Below are 24,558 nucleotides of genomic sequence, written 5' to 3'. Positions count from 1 at the left end.
TCATACTCTCTCTCTCTTTTTTTAACTTTATTTTTCTTGAAGGGTTTTTTCATTGTTTGGAAGATCTATTTTTTCTTTCACAACATGACTTTTGTGGAAATGTTTTGCATAACTTCACATGTTGTTTCTTAATGGAGGCTGGTTATGGGGATAAGGGAGTGAATCTGGAATCCAAACTTTTTTTTTTTTTTTAAAGAGAACAAGTGTAAAAAAAAATTGTTTTAAATGTAAATAGGGAAAACATTAAATAAATATTTGTTAAAGCATTTGCTGGGCACTGTGTTAGATGCCAGGGATACAGACACGGAAGTGGAATGATATACAAAGGGTAGGGCTAGTATATGATAAGACTGGAAAGAAAAGATGAAGTCTGATAGCTGAGGACTTTAAATGCCAAATAAACTCATTTGCATCTTATCCCACAGGCAATGTAGAACTACAATTTATCTGTTTGGGTTTGTTTTTTTTTTTTTTGGTGAGGAAGCATGACATGATTATATCTGTGCATTAGAAAGAATATGCTAGTCATATTAAAGATAGTTTAAAGACAAGAGAAACAGGAAACAGGAAGCTCAGTTAAGAGTATATTACAATAAACAGTGTAGGGGATCATAAAATTGATCTAAACTAGGGTGGTGGCAGTAAATGGAGAAGAAATATTGTGGATGTAGAATAAGTGAGACTTAGAAATTTTTGGACATGAGAACAAGAAAAGGGAAGAGTTATGGTTTTAAGTTTCAGGCTTGGCTAATTGGGAAAATGATAGGCCATCAAAAGAATAAGGAATTTAGGAGGGATTTAGGGAAAGACTTTAGGGGAACTGTGAGCTTAGTTTTTGATATGTTAAATTAAAAGGCAGCAGAAGGATAGATATGTATAAGACACAGTTTGAAAAGTGGAACAAAAATTCAGAGGAAATAGTGGGACTAGAAGTTGTTGTTCAAAGATGACCAATGACATCAGAAGGATTTGTCCTGATTTGCAAATGAACTGGATTTAAGTGATGCAAAGCTATTCAAGGTCATCAGCCTCAGTCTCTCCTCCAGAGGTACTGGTATGTAGACACAAGACATAAGTCAAGATGATCATCAATAGAACAGGGTTAGATATCAGAGGATCGAAGATAGAGTGCTGAAAAGGATCTTGGAGGTCAGTTAGTCTAACCCCTTCATTTTAATGACGAAAGTAAGGCTTGAGAAAAATTAGATGATTTTTCCATTCTCACATAGCCAGAAAGTATACAATGGTCATTTATAAGGAAGTAATGATAGAAGCTAGAGAGAGGATATGCTAACTGAGGTATAAAGAATAGATAGAAATGACTAAAAGGTATGAACAGAGCTCTCAGAGATACGTATACTTGGAGAGAAGGAAACAGCTACATTGGACATCCCTATAGATTTAAATCACAAAAACTTGTCCATGATTGGTCACGTACTGCTTCTTTCCCATTGAACTCTTTCCAAATCTTATAAACTGATTAGAACAAGATTTGCAATTTTACTGATTGAAGTGGATTTAAGCCATATAAAAAAATCCATCTCTGCAATTACCATTTCCATTATCTCAGCTTAAACAGTCCATTCCCAATTGTCCTGGTGACCTTCTGGTTTTGAAAGATTCCATTGGTATCAATGTGATTACTTTTCCCAACAGAATTCAGAGATCCAGGAAAGAAAGACAAGTGGGATTGTATGCTAACTGTAAGCCTTTTTCGTATCCTTTGTCTGACAGAAAGTTTGATTTGACCTAGTAGTGATGAATATACCTATAGCTTTCCTAGTTCATATCCTGAACCAGTTCAAAAAGGAAGATAAACCATTGAAGGACATTGTATAGTACTCAGACAGGTGGAAGGGAAAAAAGCATTTATTAAGCTCTTATCATGTTGCAAAGCACTATGCTAAATGCAAAGGATGATAGGGAGAAAAGGAAGAAAGATGATCAAACAAGGAGTGATCAGTGATTTCAAATACATTAATATCTTCAAGCAAGATGAGAACTGAAAAGAAATCAAATTGAATATAATGACCCAAAGCTCACCAAATAACTTGAAGAAAATAGTTTTAGAATAGTGGGCATTGATGGTTAGAAAGTAGAATTCAAACTACTCTATCTAGTTTAATCATGAAGAAAGGAAGCATTGAACAACAATATAAGGGAATTGCAAAATGAAGTTGTTTGTTTGTTTTTTAGTGTATAGACAGAGAGGAATAAGTCATAGAGAAGGAGAAGTTGAGAGAGAAAGGGAATAATAAAGGGATCAGTCATAGAATGGGATCATAGATAGAAAGATGCAAAAGAGCTTGAGGTTGAACCCACTCATTTTATAATCAAGAAAATAAACATGGAGAAGTTAGATGAGTTGCACAAGGTCACACATCCTCTCACTCCAAATCCAGGATTCTTTTAAATTTACCACATTGCCACCATGGAAGAGATAATGGAATCATGAGACAAAGTGGAAATAATTGGCCTAAGTAGGAAGAGAGTTAACTCATTTTCTTAAATGTAGAACAGTAGTTTTTAACCTGAGATAGAGTCTCTGGTTAGATTTCAAGGGGCCTATTAACTTGGATTTAAAAAATGAAAATAGTTCTTTTCCTAACTTCTAACTAAAATTTTTCATTTCCTTCAAGTATGAAATTATTATTATAAGGAGGTTATAGGTTTCACTAGGTTGCAAAAGGTCCATGAAAGAGAAAAGGTTAAGAACTTCTGGGTCAGAGAAAAGAAAAAAAAATAAGATGTAATTATATTTCAAATATGCTAAGGAATGAGCTACATAGATGATACTTTGATTGATCCTCTTTTAAAAATGATAAATTCAAATCAACAAATATTTATTAAACAATTATTGTGGGAGTGAGTACTAATAAAAAAAATTATTAGTTTAGTAAGTTAGAATTTTCTAACAGCAGTCTTTCTTAAAGCAAGGTACTATTATTATAACAATATTTGTGTATTCAGCAGGGCATTATGGTTAAGATCACACATACAAACACACACATACAAAATCAAATCATAAATATTTCAAATGAATCTGTAAGGCTTCATGATTGTGATGGAAATGCAGTATTTTAAAAAGCATATGAGTTTTCAGTTTGATCCACACAGATTTTCTTTCTTTTTTTTAAAGATAAAGTTTAAATATTTGCTTGTACATGTAGCTTCTAGAAAATATAAAACAAAGGTTTCTATGATTGCAGTTAGTTATCTGTGAAGTATGAGTGCCAAGCCTTAAAATTCCGTGTCCACTTTGCTGCAACAATTAATATGGAGCCATTTTCAAGGTAGGATTATGGGCAGCAGAACCTCAAGGGACTGGCTGTGTTGCCCATGCGTTAAATCCTCATTTTGTGTGAACTTAATGAAAAAGATTGAAGTGGGTTCTGTCAGTTGTTCCTACAGTATGGAGATGCCTGATTTCCCCCTGAGTAAACGTAGTGAATTTGATGGATGAAATGTAAAAGGGAAAAATAGTTTGTTTCTTGCATTGTTTGGAAGTCCTGAAATTAGACAGTTTTAAAAATTATGTAGGGGTATGCAGTTTGTGCGTGTGTGTGTGTGTGTGTGTGTGTGTGTGTGTGTGTGTGTGTGTATGAGAAGTTGTGTATTCAGCCTAATTGTAAACTTTAACGTAAAGGAAGGCAGGAGATCGCTTCTATTTTAAGAAGCTAAGAAGAAAATTTTGATCTATCCAACAGCATTTAAAAATCAGGGACTACTCATTTTATATTACATTTAACTTATAAGTTTTTGATCTGTTTAAAAAAAGATTTTTAAATGTAATCAGCAATAGGGTCATCTCTTCTTCTCCCAAGTGTAAGTGATCTTTGCTAACAGAAGATTTCTTCCTTCCCCTCAACCCCAGACTTTAGATATAGCAGAGAGAGCTGGCAGCTTTGGGAGGTTTTAATTCTCCTACCTAGTAACTCTAGAAAGATTATTTAACACTTTAAAAATAATTAAAAAGAAATTGGAATATCTTTTATCATTATGCATAAATGAAGAGCAATCCTTCTAAAATACTATTTCCAGAAAACATTAAGAATGGAGTGTCCAACCTGTGCTTGAGACAGAAAATTGATGACAGCAGCATTCATGAAGCTGGAAGATAACAAGAATCCTACTCTGTGAACATGCATTAGTGTAGACAGAAGTTAGCAATAATGATAGCAAAAGAAGATGGCACCACTAAGAGAAATTCCCTGGTCCATCCCAGGGCATCACCAGAACTGTGAAACAGGAAAAATGGTATTTCTAACAGAGTAAAAGCCAGACTATACTTGATAGTCAAGCTTCTGTTGATGCACTTCCCCAATAACAAAGTTTTGTTTCAACAAGAGGTTTGTACCCTGGCCTAAGCAAAAAGACAACAAAGCGGTAAAGAGGAATAGATTTGGGGACCATCATTTTAAAAGAGGGATGGGATGTGATAAAAAGCTGTTGGAAACAAAATAGTTTCAGGAGGAGTAACTGTACAATTATGTACAGATATATATATATATATATATGGACTTATGTAGGAGAAAATGCCCCTAGTGATCAAGACTGGTGTGTCTAATTAGAAAGAGTACTAGATTTGGAATCAGAAATCCTGCATTTTAATCCTGCTTGTAACATCTACCACGTGTCTATCTTGGGATAATCATCTCCTGGGTCTCATTTTCCTTATTTGTAAAATGAGAGCATTGTAATAAAGGCTCTCTAAATTCAACTTTAAATCTATGATTCTGTGATATCTTCTCATAGCAATAGGAAGATAAAGAAAAAAAGTATATAAGATCAAGGACTATTAAAAAAAGTTAAGATTTGCACTGAAGGTATGTATAAATATATATATATATATGCATATATAGATATATAGATATAGTATTCTATGGCATGACAATTGTCAGAAAATAGATATTGTAAAATATAAAGTGCTTAGCACAATTCCTGGCACATAGTAGACAATAATTCTTGTTCCCTGCCCCTTCATTCCAGGAAAGTTTAGGAAGAGTCATTGCCAAGTTGGCTACAAGATGATGAGATTTCCAAGCATAGCATTTGTCACAGAAGCTTTGAGATCTGGGTTACCCTCATAAAAAAAAAAAAAAAAAAAAATCAGGACTCAAATAATGAAGGCTCTTCTGAAAGCAGCTCATTACATTCACTATATGGCTCCACCCAATAGTCTTTCTTAATAGTATAGTCTACATGGTTAGGGAGAAATTCTAAAGATTATCTTCATTGCTTAGCTACTGAGAAATAGCACCTAAGTATGCTGAGATCTTAGTTTTCAGCAAGGAACCAACATTGATATTCATATCATGAGATCCGTCTGGCCACAGCTAATTTGAACATGTCACTTTATTCCCTGTGAAGAATATCTAAAGCTTTAAGGCAGATTCAAGGGGCCTAGCCTTCCCTCAACACAAACAAATGCACAATGCTCTCATTAACTGGAACCTTCACATCTGCACTGAAGTGAGAATATAACCCAAAGCTCTCTTCCCACCTATTGTATGTCAAACATAGAGAGATCAGAGAGGGGATACTTGACAATAGCATTTTATTCAAGCTTTGGGGTGAAAGATTTGGACAAGTCATGAAGTATGCATGATACTGAGTAAGAAAAACAACAGCACTGATTTCTAAGGGGTACACTAAAAAGGAAAATGTAGTTATTTAGTTTACAGGGTATTTTTTTTTCCCACTGGTATTGATTTATTTTTTTGTAACCAATTCAGTCCAACCTCCTGAAAATCTGTGTCTCCATTGGCAACCTGGACAGCTACAGAAGCCTAGCTCAGTGTAACCCCACACATACCTCTCCCACATATACACCTGGTTATTCAAACCTACAGGCAGAATTTTTCAGAAATATGTAGATAGATCTAGGTCCTTCAAATAGAAATGCTTTATAGCAAAGCCATCTTAACCTGAAAGGGAGAATGTCTTCACCTATCTATAAATGAAAAAGCAATGGTAATGACTGATTCATTGAAGATATAGCTTCCCATTGAGTTTGTTCATGGTTGTGAATTTCAGGGTGCTAAATGTAATGCCAGAGAAACTGAGGCAAGATAGAGATTAGAGAGTTTTAATCTTTTATTTATTGGAGAACTTAATTAATTGACTGGATCAGACTTGTGCCTCAAGTATCCAGTACCGAATGTGAGATTCCAGAGATTCTTTATAGGACTTTAGCAATAAAGAACAAAAACAGAAGTGGAGGGAAGCAGAGTAAGCACTGAACATTCTGATAAGTTGGGAAAGTCTGGAGCTGTGATGTCTAAAATAGATCTTCCCCTTATCTGAGATTAAATATTCACAGTTTATAACATTAGCATAGCCAGCCCTAAATTATATCACTCCTAATGGTCAGGAAGGGGAAGGGGTTGCAACCAGAGGGACTGAGGCAGAACAATTCAAGGAAATTAAGGTAGAACAATTAGGGAAACTGAGGAAGAACAATCAAAGGAAACTGTGGAATAACACTTAAGAAATATAGACAGGTGAAATGTTGCAACAATATCTAAAAATCAAATGGTTAACATTATTTTGTTTTATTCAAAACCAGTACTTCAGAATTGAATTATGGAATATTTGAGTAAGAAACATTAGAAGAAAATAAGTCCAATTATATTACTTCTTAGATGAAAAAAAACTGAGATGTAAAGAGGTTAACTGAATTTCCCAGTCTTATAAAACTTATTAACAACAGAGGCAGGACTAGAAGGTAGGGTTCCTGTTCCTTTCCCTATACCACACTGCCTCTCTCTCCCTATTAAAGATTCTTTCTTCTACCTCCCATTTCCCCAAATCTCTTTACCTTTTTCTGGAAGTCTAATCATAGATTTCTATCAAAGCAAAGTAGACAAGAAAGTCATTAGCAGAGAAAGGAAGAAAATATTCTTAGGCCAAAAGTCTGAATCACACCTAGCTTCAACACTTGCCCTCCTACAATATTGACTTAGCTTCAGTTTGCAAGCTCTTTTTACATTCTGCATACTGAAATACTGTCAACTCTGGATTATTCACGTGAAATATTAATCCCTCAGCTGACTTTCCTGGAACCAGAATGACATTATGTCTCATAGTTGTGATGGGAGAAATATCTCCTCTTTGAGTTCATATAGTGGGTTACTGCTGCCAAATAAATCTCCCTCTATGCAGAAATAATAGAGGTAAAACCTTGGGTTTTATAATGCTTAAATACAAATTTAAGATTCAGAAAAATAATCCTAAACCAAGATTAGGATTCCAATGAGGCTTTTTTAGAGACAAAAGTACATAAAAGAAATAGAGAAATAATTTTTATGTGAAGCAATACAGTATACTCTCTTAAGTCATAAAGTTGTATAAATTTAGTTAAAGCACAAACTCAAACAAACCCAAAGGAAAGAAACCTAGTTTAATGGACTATATAGATAAACTAAGTCAGGTTACAGATGAAACTAAATTTAGAGCATTTAAAATGGGCAGATTGAAAGATAGAGATTTATAGGTCACAAAAATAACCAAAAAAGCCTTGGGAAGGACAGAACCCCGCTTTGGCTTTTACCTGAGGAATTTCAAAAAATCTTTTCTTAATATTATCATTTCATAAGTCAGATTTTATCCAGGTGATATTAATATTAACAGGAAACAGGTTTCAGTTAGCCAAAACATTCCAGGAAGAATATGACAATAAAATTGAGTAAAAGGACTTTTTTAAAGCACACATTACACAGTCAACTGCAGTGTATTCTGGTCATACAAACTAATCTTTACATTAGCTGAAGTAAAATATTTCCAGTTTTAAAGATGTCTTAATAAACTATAATTTTTGGATTATCCATTGTTTGGACTATCTGCTGCCTCCACAATATATACTGAGTATTGCTGACTAAAAGCATCTTCTTTTGGTTTGAATGTAAACTTAGTATGAAAAGAGGTTGTTTTATTTCTGAATTTTTATCCCAGTCCTTAGAACAATTCCTGATGTACTTAATAAGCACTTAACAAGTGAATATTGATTAAATTATTTGAAATGTGATATGTTTCACTGAAGTCTATTTTTTCTTTAGATATAAATATTTATAATCTTATACCAAGTGAATTGGACTGAGACAGAAGATGTGGGTTCTAATTTTGGCTCTGCCACCAATTAGTCTTTACACTTGGGCTTTCTGTAGCACACCATGTTCTGATCTGTGGAATGAGGAAGTTATCCTCTGACTTCATTATATGTTTCCTCAAGCTCTAACCTTCTATGATGCTGTTTTGCATCATAAGTCTTCAAAGAAAAAGAAAAGGGACATTAAGTTTTAGGAACAATCAGAGCAGAGCATTAGCTCACTCAAATATTCTAATGAAATTAGGGGCAAGAATTTGATCCTCTCAAATTATTTGGCTTTGTTCTATTCTCCTAGTCACTGGTCATTTTCATAATCCCAGTTAGCTAACTTGAAAATGTATACTTGGTATGGAGAGGACTTTATAGGGGAGTTAATTGAACACACTTTATCTCTTTCTCTGGAAGACAAAAAAAAAAATTATCACCTTAAGGATTATATCATTATATGTGTATGTCTGTGTATATTTGTAATTATATAGGCAACCTAATGATAAAAGCATGTTCTGTAACCTATTTTATATAGAATTCTAAAAATATCATGAGATGACTAAGAAAACCAGTAACCAGTCAATGGAAAACTAAACAAACCAATAGATGGATAACTTTGCTTTTCAAAATAAGCATTATTCAATCATGGACATTTAGAGTAACTAAAATAATTAAATGAATTTTGTTCAATAGAAAGCATGATATTCTTCCTGAAGGTAAATTTTACCACTTGTGAAATTTATGCTGATTGTTATACATTTCAAGAACATTTGTGAAATTATGAGTCCTTCTGAGACTAATAAGTAAAATGAATCTCCTAGTTTCTAATAGTTTGAAATTTGAAAATGGTAATAAAAATATCTCTTACACTTTTTAACTGTGATCAAGATCATGATTTTCAAAGGAATAAGCTATTCAAAATCCCCAGGAAAAGATTCTTTGCAGTTCCCATCACATATCTTATGGAAAGTTAAGAATAGAGGGCAGGATTCTGCCTTCTGAGACTTCACGTGCTTTTGAGAGATCTTTGTCCTAAACCCGTTGGTTTCCTTCACTTCTTTCTTAATTGGCTATGATGAAGTAAAGAAGAAAAGGGAATTACATTCTTTTTTTTACTTATTTTATCTAATGAATAGATTCTTCCTTTACTTTGTAGCACAGCAGCTGTGCATATTGGTAAAATTAGTAACTTTTCCCCTTAGTCATTTTTACTTTGTCTCTATTTTGAGTTACTCAAATGTATCTGTGCTCCTAGAGATTTGGATGTTTCCTACAGTGATGCACGTAGTAACTCAATCATACCTTTATTGTTGGTTATGTTGACACAAAAATTTGCTAAGGGGTAAAACAAAGGAAAGATTGCACCAACTGTGTTAAAGGCTCTCCTTGCATCCTCTTGATAAAGATAACTCATATATGCAGACCTTTGGTATTATTGGGTTTGTTTGTTTTTTTAAGTTTGTTGGCAACATTTATAATAAACAAATATTTATTGAAGAGAAAGTATGGACTAGGTCCCCAGGATTTTAAAAATGAAATCTGAGCTACCTCCAAGGACGCTGCGTTCTATTTGGGGAGATTAGATCTATATATATACATGAAAAAGTACTAACAATAACAGGCAGTAAATAATAAATGTCAAATGAATGGCATAGGCAATAAATGTTACAGTAGTCTAATGAATCGCTTGTGCCTGGAGTAGGGTGAACATGATTCATGGAAGAAGGTTTACTCTAGCCTTTAGAAGATGAGTAGGAGTTCCATAAGCACAAAGAAAAAGAAGGACGGTTAGTAAGAGGAAAGAAATTAAATCAGAAAAAGCACAAAGGCAGAAAAATACAGGGGACTATGAGTAAACCAATTTAATTGGAGTGAGAGATTCCTTTAGGAGTGTCATTTTGTTGAGTCAACTTGCAATGGAGCTAGCAGAGATTTACAGAGTTTCTAGGGTCTCGAGTAAAATGAGAGATAAGGCAATGATGGTTATACTATAAAGTTGAAGGATACTGGTAAAGAGGATTTCATAGGGCAACATTCCTAACAGTAGTTAAAAAAAAATAAAGGCAAAGGTGGAGAAATGAAGGCATCAAAAGTAGCCTGATTTTACAAGAAGTTTACCAGTGAAAGAGTAACAGATGGGAGAGTAATTTGATAATAACTTATTTTATATGCATCATTCCATTTGTTCCTATGAGTTATGTATTATAGGGGTTAGTATCTCATCTCTAAGAAGTTCTGTAATTTTCTTTTCATGATTTAGCAATCCTTAGATATAGGGCTTAAAGGCACATACCCACAATGGCAAATCCAGTGCTTCAACCACTATACCACAGGATAGAAGGAAAATGTTTTCCATTTAGGAGAAAGGAGAACTGAGTATGGTTATAGTTATTATATAGTATAATACAGAGGACAAGTGTGGAAGCGGGAAGGATTTTTAAGCAAAAATATTATTGTGATTTAATCAGTTCAGTTAACTCATGTAAAGTCTTCTAAGATAAATTTAGTGTAACAAATAAATACATTGGTGTGGAGAAAATTATACCAATTGAAAGATAAACTGCCTGTATCAAACTAACTCCATTTCTTTCAACTGCTCAGTTTCACCTAGAACACATTCAGAGTCTTTCATCTGGAAGGAACAGCTTCCTGACAAATGTGTTTGTATGCATATATTCTTTAAATTTGCACATTGCCTTGAATTGTGGGAATACAGTTGCTCAACAGAGAACTTTTGAAATACCAACTCAGATCAAGCAAAAGTAACTTTACATTTATTACTTGAAAAGTTTAACTCTGGAAATGTGCCTTCCATTTGAACCTGTCAGTGCAAATACTTAAAAGTCTAAGAATTTAAAATAATTATATTTCTCACTAAGCAAGTATCGTCTGCCTCAAACTCCACAAATTCTTAATAGAGTCAATTTTATTAGGTTACAATCCTTCTGGAAAACACACACACACACACACACACCCATACACACACACACACAAAAGAAAACTAAAAGGAAAAAAAGAAAAATGCTGAAAATTGCTTATGGAATGTCAATATATTAATAAAGGACAACAACTATTTTCTAGAAAAAGACAGAGAGCAAGTTAAAAGTATATATGGCATTACTCCTAAGGAAAGCTCATCTTTCAGAGAAAGCATCATCTTTCAGATAGAGGTATGCTACTGACATAGGTACTAGCTATGTTGTCTCCTGGAGAGCTTTCTCCATCTTCAGAAGGAGGGCTTTTATGTTGAATTTTTTCCCTCCATCTTCTCAGAGATATGTGTCCTTGGCTGACTGACCTTCTGTCCTTCCTTTAAACAAAAATGTTCTGCTACTACTATCAATAAATTCCAGTTTGAAAATTGGTGAGGAAGAAGAAAAATTATGCCAAGATCTATATAAAACAACTCCTGATGACTATATCATGTATAGGATAGGGACTAGACTTGTGCAGGGGGAATTATGTCCTTGATAAGGTAACTCCTTTTATTAATGAAGAATATATATGAATAGACATGTAAAATAATACACACTGTTTTAGTTGGCAAATCATATAAATTGAAAATCAGCCTTTAAAAATTGTAAAGCAGCCTCCTTCATTGAGTGGATCAATTAACCTGTTAGTGGTTCTATTAACATAAGACCTCTTCTCACCCCCAGACAATGACAAATGATGGCATATATGTATGTGTAATATACATATGTATGTGTGTATAGATATAGATATGTCTGTAAAAGCCAACAACAGAATCCCTTCTCTCAAGAAACAAGGAAAATAAAACAACTTTGTACTGAGAAAGGCATGCGAAACTCAAATTCTCAAGGAAAAAGACAATCAGGTCAAAAAATGGATTACAGACTTAATGCTGGTGAAAGGTGGTGTTTGATACAGAAACATAATATCCAGAGAGTATCTAGGTGTCTCAGTGGATAGAGTATTGAACCTGGAGTCACTAGGATTCATCCTCTTGAGTTTGAATTTGGCCTCAGATACTTACTAGTTGTGTGATCCTGAACAAGTCATTTTAACCCCATTTACCTCAGTTCCTCATCTGTAAAATGAGCTAGAAAAGGATATTATAAACTACCCAGTATCTTTGCCAGGAAAACCCCAAATAAGGTTTCAGATACAACTTAAATCAGATACAACTTAAATAATTGATAACCAGAACTATCTGAACCCTATCTGCTAGAACTGAATGGGCTCTAGACTTTGGTGATGGATAAAGTCATCTAGTTGGTAGTCCCACCTACCTCAATATAACTTATCATCATCATATTTTCCAAATAAAGGATCAGTGGTACTCCAGGAATTGTCAAAAATAAACCAAGGCAAGCCAATAACTCCAAAACACCGACAATATTTTCTATTATTTAATCCTAATAGTCTCTCTTTTCTTGGTTTTAATTTTAAAAACTATTGGATAGTGGTAGGAAAATCATAGAATTAAGAATATGGGAAATCTAGCATCTTGTTAAAAGACAAGAGATTTATTCTAAGTCTTAATTTTCTCATTAGAGGTCAACTAACTCAATCCCCTAACCAATGTATGACCACATGTGTGAAAGCACTTTGAAATTTCTAAGGCAGAATATAAATATAAAGTCATATTACTATTGACATCTTTTATAACTTTGAATTTAAAAATATTATATAATTATGGTTCTTCTTATTTGTTCAGATCACTAGTCTTTGGTCTTATCTCCGGCTCCTCTTTTTTTTAAACTATTGTTTCTTCAACAATCATTCCTAAAAACCCTCTCCAATAGAAAATATCTTTAACCACTTGCCTCTATTAGGAAAAGGAAAAAGAAAAGGGATCTCTTTTGACTTCCCTGTCTCACTGTTATTTACAGATTATACTGGGCTAGGATTCTTCTTTCAAATTTGATGAGTTTTTATTGAACCATTGTCCTCCTATCCTTTGTGGGGCTGCCTATTGGTCTCCAGGATATTGACTCACTTTTCTAAATTATATTAGCATCTCGATTGTTATCTTTTTTTTTACCCTGCCCCTAGTATCTAGTTCATATCAAAAAAGGTATTTTGCCCAACCTTGAAATGTCACAAAATAACCATAAGGAAACTCTTTTGGAACACTGTCCATGTCCTCCCATACATCCTTTAGAAGATTTTGGAGGCCTGATTCTAGCTCAAGCCTTGTAAACAGATCTAAAGAGGTCTAACTAAGTCTTTCTCAGAGAAAAATCTGATTTTCCTGCATTTGTTTTTCATTAAATTCTCTCTTACCTCCTCCTTTACCAAATATTATCACTATCTCACTGCTTCTTGCTTCTTTCCTTCTCTATAATCTCCCTCTGTCTCTGTACAAACAAGTGATCCATGGACTAAAAAAAAAAAGTTTTCCCTAAATCATTTTAGTCCCTTAAACTACTACTAATGCCATCTTTCTCTTTCCTTTCACTGCCAAACTGTAATAGCATGGTTACATTTAAGTGTTCTTAGGGAAAGAGTGATCTCTAAAATCCAGTTCAAATCTAAAATCCTATGATCTGATGTTATGACTGGGAGAAATGGACGTCTTCCTGAGCAGTTATCAACCTATCCCAAATAATTCACAATAATGTCTTGGGGAACTTCCAAGTCATCCATGCTGCTGCCACTATAAAGTGTTACAGAAGCTACAGGAAGTATAAGAAAGAGCCCAATTGAAGATCTTCAAATAGAGATCATTGAATGATTGAGAAACTTATGGATCTGAGGGATCAGTTAGTTCATATTGAGGAAAAAGATAATCATGTTCCCATATCCAAGGAGGCAGAGCTACAAAAAGGAAAACTACCCTACAAACACTATGCAGAATACAGAACTGTCCCTCTCCCTCACCACACATGCATATCTGTGAGGGTCTATTGATCATATCTCAGATTTTACAATCATTCAAACACATATAACCCAATTCAACATTATTCATTGGTTTTTGAAAATACAACTTTAGACAAAATAATGTTGCAAGAGAAGAGTTAGTCTTTAACATCAATTTTAAGTAGAAGATACTTTTATAGGCAGTCAAACTGCAACCAAACTTTATTCTCTGCCATCTCTGCTAACCTCCAAGTATAACTATAGATTACAATTCTCTGATAAACCTAGATACTATTTTCTCAAAATAATAGTCTATTATCCATACCTAGGAAGATATATAACACTTTTCCAGTAGAAGAGAAGATTAAAAAGTAGAGTACTAGAGCAGAACTTAGGGATTCAAGAGCAATATTAATCTGATACTACTTCATATACTTCCTCAGTTCCCACTGAAGGCTCTGCCTTCTGACTGCAGAAACCACCAACTGGATGTGGGTGTTAAGGGAGAGTGAAGTCAAGAATATATATATATTAGTATATTCAAATCAAATAGGGAAGAGAAAAATTAGAATACAGCCAAGTCACTCACTTTGTGTCCTCATGCCATCTTCAGCATCTTTCTACTTGATGATCTCATCATTTCCCATGGATTCAACTATTAGACCTCTGTAGATAATTCTCAATTCCTTATATCCTGTTTTAATTTCTCCTTGAATTCTATCCCTGCACCTCCAACTTCCTTTTGCCTAAATGCTTTAAATTCAACATGTTTAGAATATTGAGTTGTAGAACTTAAGTTTCTAAAGCTGGTGGCTGAAGGGGGACTTTGAGTTTCACCCTAAACTCATCTCTCCTCCAAATGTCTATTTTGCTAAGGATGCCACAATTTTCCCATTCATACAGTTTTGATACTATATCAAACCAGTTGCTAGAACTCACCTAGTTCCTCAGTATCTCCTGAATGTATTTTCTTCTCTCTACTTATATAATCAATATCCTATTTTAGATCCTCATCTTCTGTTGTCTGAATTTTCCTAATGACCTCCTAATTGATCTCCATGCTTCCAGACCCTCTCTCTTTCCAACACATCCTTCACAGAAAATGTCATAAGTCTAATTTATAGGTCTGAACATGATATAACCCTGCTCAAAAAACATTCAGTGGTTCCTTCTTATCTCTAGAATAAAATATCAAACTCCTATTTGACTCCTCTCCCCATAATATGGTTTCAGTCTACCTTTCCAGGCTTATAAATGCTAAGTTTCAAAACAATTATTCCCCTGATATGACTTGCTGTTTCCCATATAATATGTATTCATATATACCATACCTCAAATATATTTAACAATATAATTCAACATACATTTGTTAACTTCTACTATGTCTCAGGCACTGGACATACAATGACAAAGATGAAAGTCTCTATCCTCAAGCAGTTTATAGCCTCCTTTTTTGAGAATAAATACCACATGTACACAAGTAAGTAAATAAAAAGTAATTTAAAGAGGGGATGCCAACAAATAGAAGAATCAGAAAAGATCTCATATAGAAAGAAGGTCACATTTAAATTAGTAGATAGTATGGATTCTCTGAAGCAGAGTTGAAACCTAGGGTAGTATCCCTGACACAGGGGACCTCTTATTCAAAGACACAAAGTCAAGTTATAAAATTTTGAGTACTGAGTCAGTAAGAATGGTAGAGGCAGTGAGTTGGGAAGACTAATTAAATAAATGAATGAATGAATGAATGAACAGAAAAGATTGAAAACATGACTAGAAGACATATTGAAGAAAGCTTTCAATACCAAACAGGAATTTATATTTTATCCATGAAGCAAAAGAGAACCACTAAAGATTTTTCAATATGGAAATGACATGATCAGATCTATATTTAGGAATATCAGCAGCTCTTTGGCATATGGAGGTAAGAAACGAGGAAAAGGAAATACAATTGGGAGATCATTGCAATAGTACAGGTAAGAGGTGATGAATGCCTGAAGTAGAATTCAGGTTGTATGAAGGAGAAAAAACAAAACAGATATGAAAAATATGTGTAGGTGTGTGTGAGTGTTTGTCAGAAGCAAGAAGACAGAGAATAATAATTTACTAAGCATCTCCTATGAGCTAGCCACTGTGCTAAGCACTACAAAAATTACATCATGTGATCCTTAATATTATGCAACTATGTGTGATGATGAGGGAGAGGGAAGAATCAAGAATGACTCTGAGGTTGCAAAAATGGGTAACTAAAATATTGATGCCTTGAAAAGAAATAGGAAGAGGGGAAGTTAGGTTGCTCAGCCGATAGAACACTGGTCCTGGAGTAAGGAGAAGCTGAGGTCAAAGTCGGCTTCAACTTTACTAGCTGTTACTAGTTACCAGCTGTGTGATCATGGGCAAGTTACTTAACCCTGATTAGCTTGGAAAGAGAGGAAGAAAGGAAGGAAGGAAGGAAGGAAGGAAGGAAGGAAGGAAGGAAGGAAGGAAGGAAGGAAGGAAGGAAGGAAGGAAGGAAGGAAGGAAGGAAGGAAGGAAGGAAGGAAGGAAGGAAGGAAGGAAGGAAGGAAGGAAGGAAGGAAGGAAGGAAAAAAGGAAGGAAGGAAGGAAGGAAGGAAGGAAGGAAGGAGGAAGGGAGGGAGGAAGGGAGGGAGGGAGGAAGGAAAGGAGAGAGGGAGGGAGGGAGAGAGGCAGAGAGGGAGGAAAGGAAAGAAGGAAAGAGGGAGGGAAAGAAGGAAGGTAGGATGGAAAGAAGGAAAAAAGAAAGAAGGAAAGAAAACAGAAAAAGAAAGAAGAAAAAAGGACAAAGGAAAGAACGAAAGAAAAAAGAAAGAGAGAAAGAAAGAAAAAAGGAAAGAAAAAAGAAACAAAGAAACAAAAACAAAGAAAGAAAGAAAGAAAGAAAGGACAAAGGAAAGAAAGAAGGAAAGAAAAAAGAAAGAAGGAAAGAAAGAAAGAAGGAAAGGATAGATCAAGTTACTCATTGTGCCTTCCTCTCCCTCCCCATCACCATCTTCAGCACTCTTAGCTTCCTTCTGAGCTCAGCTAAGGAGTCACCAACTTTCTGTAATCTTTCTCAATTTCTCAGCAGGAAATGTTTTTTCTCCTTCAAATATTAGAGAATTTTATTTGTATCTCTTCTTTGCCTCATATCCATGAACATAGATATTTAATAAGTGTTTCTTCAATCAAAATCAAGATATTCAAAGAATTGGACAACCAAAGGGTCAGTTTCTTTTTTTTTTCTAAAAAAGTTTCTTTTCTTTTTTTTTGAACGGTGGAACTGGGAGATTGGGAGGATTATTTTAGTTTTTTTTTTTTTTTTTTATGAATAAAGAGGTTTTTTTTTTTTTAACCTCATTTTTTTTTCTACTTTCTTTACTATTGTTTTCCAGAAGCAGCTAAATGGAACAATTAACTTGATGTCTCTTATTGAGACAAAGGCTGAGCCTGATAAGGGCAGTGGCCCTTATAATTGAACTGTTCATTTATGTGAAATTTAACAGTCTGAAGTGAAGACTAAAGTCTACAACTGGGATCCAGGATTAACCTGCACTGGTCTTCGGGGATTTTTAAAAGATGTTTGGCAAAGAATGCTGACCTTAACCACATTAGGGTGGGACTCAGATTTAACTTATTAATGTCATTATTATGAAATTATATTAGTTACAACAACTTTATCAGTGTGCATGTGGTGACAGTGTCATTCACAGTATTTAATAATATGAAAAACATCATTATGAATCCAAGAAAGGGAGGGAGGGAGGTGCATATTAGTTGTCTTTGTTCTGTGATTTTTTTTTAGAACATTTTTGTGTATGCTTCAGCTGGAGTCCATTGACCATGTAAAATTCATCAATGATTAGTACATTTGTAGATTGTATGTGAGTTGGATTTTCTTTTCCCTGAGTAAGAGTTTGTTTATTTAATTGTTCTCATTAGGGCTCTCAGCACATTAAAAGGGGCGTTTTAAAAGACAGCAATAAACCTTAGGAACAAAAGAGTAAATACAAACATGATTTGTCACTTTTCAGTCAGGCTTAACAATGATCTTATGAGTATAAAGAAGTTAACAGAAATCATTTTATCATACTATTAGATCGAAATCAGAAGTGTCAATAGAGGTAGAAATGTCTAATTTGTTTATCCTTAATGGACATTAGCCAGCTGACGGTCTTTAGTTTTGAAATTTATAATTCAAAGACCGAATTTTCTGCTTCTGTTTAATCTATTTTGGACATGGAGTCACTAAAATAGTGAAACCTAAAATGAATTTCACAGGATTGTTTGTAAAGGGGTTCAAATAAGGTCATGTACACAAAGCACTTTGCAAACCCGGGTAGTTCTGTATAAATGTCAGATACTATTATCATTATCTTTCTAAGATTGTGATTTCTTATCTGCTAAGGAAAAGGAGTGAATATAAAAACTGGAAGAGAGAGAAAGACAAGGATTATTGTACTATTCAATAATAACAGTTCAAGTTAGTAAAAATGGTGAAGTGTCCAGGAATGAGCAGATAAAACATAGTAGATAAAGAGCCAGTTTGGGAAGAAAGAAGGTTTGGGTTCAAGTTCTGCCTCTGACTAGCAGAGGGATTGTAAATTTTAGAGCCTCTAGGAGCCTCAGGCAATTGGCTAAAACTATCAATTACAAAAACCTTGTCAACTTAAAGAGATTACCCAATGAGAGATACCCACACAGAAGAAATCACAAATCTGAACTGAAAAATTCAAATATGTGGATATATCCAAGGCAATCACATCAGCAGTGGGAAATATGTCAACTTTCCTTCGATCAGATCTTCTTAATTGTAAATGACCTAGGGTTGGGACCTAAAGATAGATACTACTGTAGTGAGCTTTCATTCTTAAAATGAATATATTATTAGAAATCTGTATGTATGCTGCAGTGTTATGTATGTAGAAATTACACACATCTTTCTTTACAAAAGAGACATCGTGATGAAGTGAAAAGTAACCTGAATTTATACCCAGAAGCCATGGACTTGAACTAAAGGTCTAACCTACTATGTGACCTTGGAACAGTCACTACACCATTCTGGCTTTGTTTCCTCATCTATAAAATAAGTAGTTTGGATGCTAGGGTCTAGGGTCATTAATGATCCTCCCAGCTCTATCTTCTATGAGTCAGTGATTATGACTTGAATGAATGAGAAAAATCCCAAAATCACAAGTTAAGCAATGGAAATGACCTTAGAGATGACTTATTCCAATTTATTTTACAGTTCAAAAAACTGAGGCCCAGAGAAAGAAGAAGAATGAAATTACCCTAAAACAGATTTTTGATTTCCATCTAGGCACTTCTACTCTTCACAGAATCACAGAGGATTAGAAATGAAAGAAAGAGATTTCTACATCATTTAATCCAGTAATATCAAACTCATGTAGAAACAGATCCCTACAGGCCTTGAACTGAATTCAAAAGCCACAAATTAGCATTATCTATGTTACACTGTATTTTTATTTATATTGTTAAACATTTCCTGATTACATTTTAATGTGGTTCAGGCTTCACTAGAGGCCTCCTTGCCTAGAGTTTGACACCTCCAATTTATAACCTATGGGCCATGAAGATATAGAGATAAAGTATGTATTATTAAAAATAATAATTTCTACATAATTTGTTTCTTTTGTAATGCTACATATTTTATCTTAAACACTTTAAAACATTATTCTTAGGAATTCCATAAGCTTCACCAGACTGCCAAAAGAATTCATGATTTAAAAAAAAGGGGGGGGAGCACAAAAATCTTTGATTTAGTCCTATCTCCTTATTTTATAAATGAAGAAATCGATGAGTACAGAAGAAATGGGACTTGCCAGGATTGGTTGTTGCTTTGAAGGAGAGGGCGACAGAGAACAGCTGAACACACAATATTCTGGGTGTGCCTTTCTTCACAGTAGCTAATAAGAATTAGATGGCACAAAATAACTCATTTAAATAACCCTTATTTAATAATGATGATATAATAATTACAATAGCAATTATGATGCAGGAGAGAATTTTCTTAATAGCAGTATTTTTCTACATACTTCATAAAGCAATTCACTGTAGTGAGGACTCTAGTGTCAATCAATAAGGTAAATGTAACCTTCTGAGGTCAGTGATTCAAGGGGGAGTAGCAAGGGAGGGAATTCTTTTTTCCCTTGCCCTGTCCTTCACCAGCCTGGTACAAAAGTTACTTATCTATAAACTGATCCTGTATTAACTAATACTGGGCATAGTCAGTTACCTAGATTCCATGTTCCCCTTTCCAAGCTTAATAGCAGTGGAAATAGGAAGTCAGGGCTCAGATGTAAGAGACAGCATTAAACTAATCAAACAAATTGGAACAGAAAAGGGGAAGGAAAAGAGAAGGGGGGAAAGGGTAATGTCCAGGCCACCAAATGGATTCAGTTCATAGAAGCTTTTCTGTAGGATCTCTGATGTTCACCTGAGGGGGGCCAGAAGGAGGGAAAGGAGATATTTATTTGGAAGTGAACAGATTCTGGTAGGTTTTGTTTTCTCTAAATGAAACTCAGCTGTGTCACTAGGTTATATAAGGGGTGTATGTTCCCTGAAAAGAGAAAAGCTATTTTGGGGAAAATAGATAATCTCCTTTGTTGTACTAGACACCGAATAGGTACTGCTATCTCCCTCCTTAGCAGCCTATCTCCCTAACAGTGATTTTGAGTCATCCCTAACACAAATCGACAAGAATCAAAAACTGATTGTTAGTTAGGGGGCTTGCCCCATCCCTAACCCCTGTGTCCTAAGTTGAGGTGGTGTCACTAAGGAAAGTGGGGGAATACACTGCCAGAACAAAATACTGGGAAAGATCCTGGTTTGGGCAAGGCCACTTTTGGAAAGAGCCTCTTCAATGTCTCCTCCTCCCCACAGCTGACCAGAGAGAGAAGGAGATGTTCTCAGGGGAATTGTGGGGGAGGGAAGTGTGGGCAGGAGGAAACAACACAACCAATCAGAACAAGGCCTTTTGACCCAGACGCTGGGAACAATCTCCCATGTCCTGGTGCCCATCTCCACCCCCGCCCTCATTCTTCAGCCTTCCCATCCCAGCTTCCCCTGAGTTGCACTGTCCTGCCACTCCTCCCCAGGATGCCACCAAGTCCCCACCTCAGGCTCGCCTGCTAGATCCACCTGACAAGGCAGAGCAAGAGAAGCAGGCAGAGAATGCGAATAGGGGCCCGAGGGGCCTCCAAATCCCCTGAAGGGGGCTTAACCTCAGAGCAAGAGAGGGGTGGGAGGACTAGACAGACTTGAGGGAGGGCCCCCCCATCCTCCTCTTATCTCTGCCCCCGCCCTGCGCCGCCCCTAACCACCCTCTTCCCCCCATTCCCTTCCCCCCACAGCTGCTTCAAAAGACTCGGAGCCAGAGCTGCTCCCCAATCCAAAAGGAGCCCAGCTGCGCCGAGGGCAGGGGAGGGGGCGGGGGAGTCACTTGAGAGGGGGCGGCGAGGTCCAGGGAGGTGGTGAAGGGGGGGCGGGGGGAGAGCGGAGCGCAGGAGAGGGGAGGAGGGGAAAAGAGAGGAAGGGAGGGGAGGCTGTCTTTCGCAGCTCTGCTCACCCCGCTCTCTTCTGGAATCACTTACCCAGGCCAGGGCGAGAGGGCCAGGTCCGCAAACTCCTTTGGGGACCGCGGCATCTTTGGACTCCGAAATCCACTCTGCCTTGGGTCTGCGAAATGTAAACAATCCGCCATGATTTCTTTGTTTAGCTAATTGAACCTGCAGCTGTCTCTGTCTCAGTCTCTCCCTCTCTCCCTCTCCCTCTTTTCTCTCTCTCTCTTTTATTTATTTATTTGTTTGTTTTTCTCTCTTTTGCTCTCTCTTTCACTCTTTCTGGAGTGTTGGCAGCTGCTTTGCATGGGCACACAGGCTGGTGGGTGGTGGGCGAGGGCGGTGGTGGTGGTTTTGATAAATACAGGTAAAATAACACCCAAATCTCAGACTGAGGTGCAGTGACTGGAAGAGGAGGAGGATTTTTTTTTTTTGCCTTTTTTTTTTCCCCTTTCCCACTTCATTACAGTCTCCTTCGCGGCGAGGAAAGAAACTCCCCGGAAAATGCGGTTCTAGCTCCCCAGTCCCTTTCCCAGGTACCGCTAAATCTATTTGGCGGCCAAGTTCACAGTTGCCGTGGCCGCCTCCACCTTCCGACTCTGAAGGGGCAAAGTTCTGCCTTTCTTTTGAGCCCTGAACCCCACTGAGGGCAATCTGCCCGAGGGGCACCCGTACGCCCACTGAGGCCACAAAATAAAACCTGTTTATCTAAGGAGATCAAACATATTTGTGTTATTCTTTTTTTTTTTTCCTCTCAGTTTTCCTAATCGTGGAGTTATTAAAAATATCTCAACCAGCACGGAACTAAGAGAAAGCTCCTGCTAGTGTTGGCAACCGGAGCCTGGCTAGTAAATGCCATAACCTGTGAGATGATAGTGTAAATGTTTTATTTTGACTTGGGGCTAGTATTTTTCGTTTAGAAACTTTGAAGAACATTTTTAAAATCCCTGTGTGAATGAGGAGGTTCCCGAACAATTCTCCACGTGTTTGTATTGTTTGAGTTCGGTTTGCTTACCAGATTTCAAGAACCACCATTATGATCAATGCAGATATAGGTTAAATACTCTTCTGGAAGGATTTATGACAAAGTTCAGGTTAATATATGGCAGAAAAATTCTGAGATTATGGTCTCATTTATTAAAAACTTCTCCGCAAAAACACCCTATTTCTATTGATAAGCACTGCTGATGGCACCAAACAACCATTCACTTAAAAAAAAAAATTAGGAAGGAGTAGTAAAAATCATCAAAACCTTCTATTGAAACTTTTATTTTCTTTATCATCACCATTTATTTCACTTATGCATGCATTTGTATACATACTGTCCTACTTTTTACTATGTAGAGCATTTTACAGATCAAGTTAAATAAACTTCACATTTATATAAAGAATTGACCCAATCAATAGGTTGGATTGACTATAAGGTCAGTTACTTTTTCATCAGATTAGTACCTATTTAATCCAGTCATTAAGATATTTTAAATAACTAAACTGCAAACAGTTATTACTTTAGTTGGACTGTTATTCCACATACAAATTGCACATACATTGCATATGCAAATATATGTGTGTATAATATGTGTGTGTTAAATTATTAGATGTGAGTAGGTATTCACAGCCTAATTCATAATTAAATTAGGAGGCAGTGGTACTGTGGGAAAGGTTCTGGCCTTGAAGTCAGAGGGTTAGTCTTTGAATTGTTCCTCTTTCTCTTATTAACTTTATTACCTTAGGCAAGATACCATAACTTCTCTGAACCTGTTTGTTCATCTGTAAAATGAGAGGGCTGTACTAGATGACATTTAAGGTTCCCCAGGAAGGATAGTCTATGATAGTATAATGATAAATTTTCCATCATTCCTACAACTGAGGAAGTTATATGTAACACACACACACACACAAAAGGAAAAAGAAAAAGATTTAATCTTTTACATAGCTTCAAAGAATTTATAATCTATAATACACAAAATGTGTAATCCTACTGTTCTCCATAACTGAAAAAAAAATTTTCCCCTTGACCAAGACTAATTCTTTTATCATGCTTTTTATCAGTCTATGTTAAACTTTCTTTAGGAAATCTTCCTTGATTGAAGCCACCTACATTAATGAAAAGCTGGAAATTTTAGACTCTACTCTTCATCCTGCTGTCATTTCTCCTCCCTTACTTCAGCACCTCAGCAGGAAAAACATAGCTTTTAAGTACAATTAGAAGTATTAATTTAGATTTTTTTTTCCTCTCCAAAATACCACATTATAAGCAAGATAAAGGTACAGGAGAAACTCTCTGTGACTATAGTTTTTAAAGGTGGTATCTGGCCTTCATTGACTAAGGAAGTTCCTTCCCATATGTAGTTTCTTTTTATGAATTTTTTTTTAAATTATTCTATTTTTTTTCATTTGCCTTGAATATCATACAAGTGATTAACCCATGGCTGGAACTTCATTTTTTAAGTTTTAACAATTTTTTTAATGGTTCTGAGGAGATATATATTGTACTTTGTATTTTTTTTTCCTCAAGACTCTATAATGACTATGCTTTTATTGCTTTGAAGGATCTGTGGTTTCATTTGTTTATACTTCTAGTGATGTACATGGAAGCTACCCTAAATTCTTCCTCAGGTATAATTGTTCATATTTTCCCATAAATCTTCAATGAAACATCTCAATGAACTGAAACCAATTTGTTTCTGTTTTTTAAAAAATATCTTAGGAGTACAGAATATCTATTGTGGTATTCATCTGTTGGTTCTCGTTCTTGGTATTTTAACTGACTTATCTCACTTTTTAGTCATACGTGTCCTTTTTTATCAATAATAAAATGATATAGCCTAATTATCCCCACTATGTGTCTTTCTATTACTTATTTTTCATATTAATTCTCCTGAAATGGTGCTACTTCGTAATTTCCGGGTGTCACCAGGAGAAAATTTCTGTTAATGTGACAAATTTGTGTAGGCTTAGGAAATCATTGAAGTTGATGGATTGATTTAATGGAATGATTGTTCATTTTCATGTCATTATCTGGATAATATGTGTTTTTCAACTATCTTATTAAGAATC

The 24,558-nt window shown here is 35.5% G+C and overlaps 1 long non-coding RNA gene across 2 annotated transcripts in view; it reads right to left on the bottom strand.

Annotated features, from left to right (window-relative positions):
• LOC127548106 (uncharacterized) overlaps nucleotides 1-22,769 on the bottom strand; it is a 748,785-nt gene extending 726,016 nt beyond the window's left edge. For both annotated transcript variants that reach the window (XR_007950318.1, XR_007950319.1), the window contains exon 1: nucleotides 21,532-22,769. This is a non-coding gene — a long non-coding RNA (uncharacterized LOC127548106). The remainder of the gene's footprint in view (nucleotides 1-21,531) is intronic.
• Between the last annotated feature and the right edge of the window lie 1,789 nt (nucleotides 22,770-24,558).

The sequence above is a fragment of the Antechinus flavipes genome, chromosome 2 (assembly GCF_016432865.1).
Source record: "Antechinus flavipes isolate AdamAnt ecotype Samford, QLD, Australia chromosome 2, AdamAnt_v2, whole genome shotgun sequence".
Taxonomy (NCBI): domain Eukaryota; kingdom Metazoa; phylum Chordata; class Mammalia; order Dasyuromorphia; family Dasyuridae; genus Antechinus; species Antechinus flavipes.
Note: the sequence above shows the minus strand (reverse complement) of the source record. Positions and strands in the feature narration are given on the sequence as shown.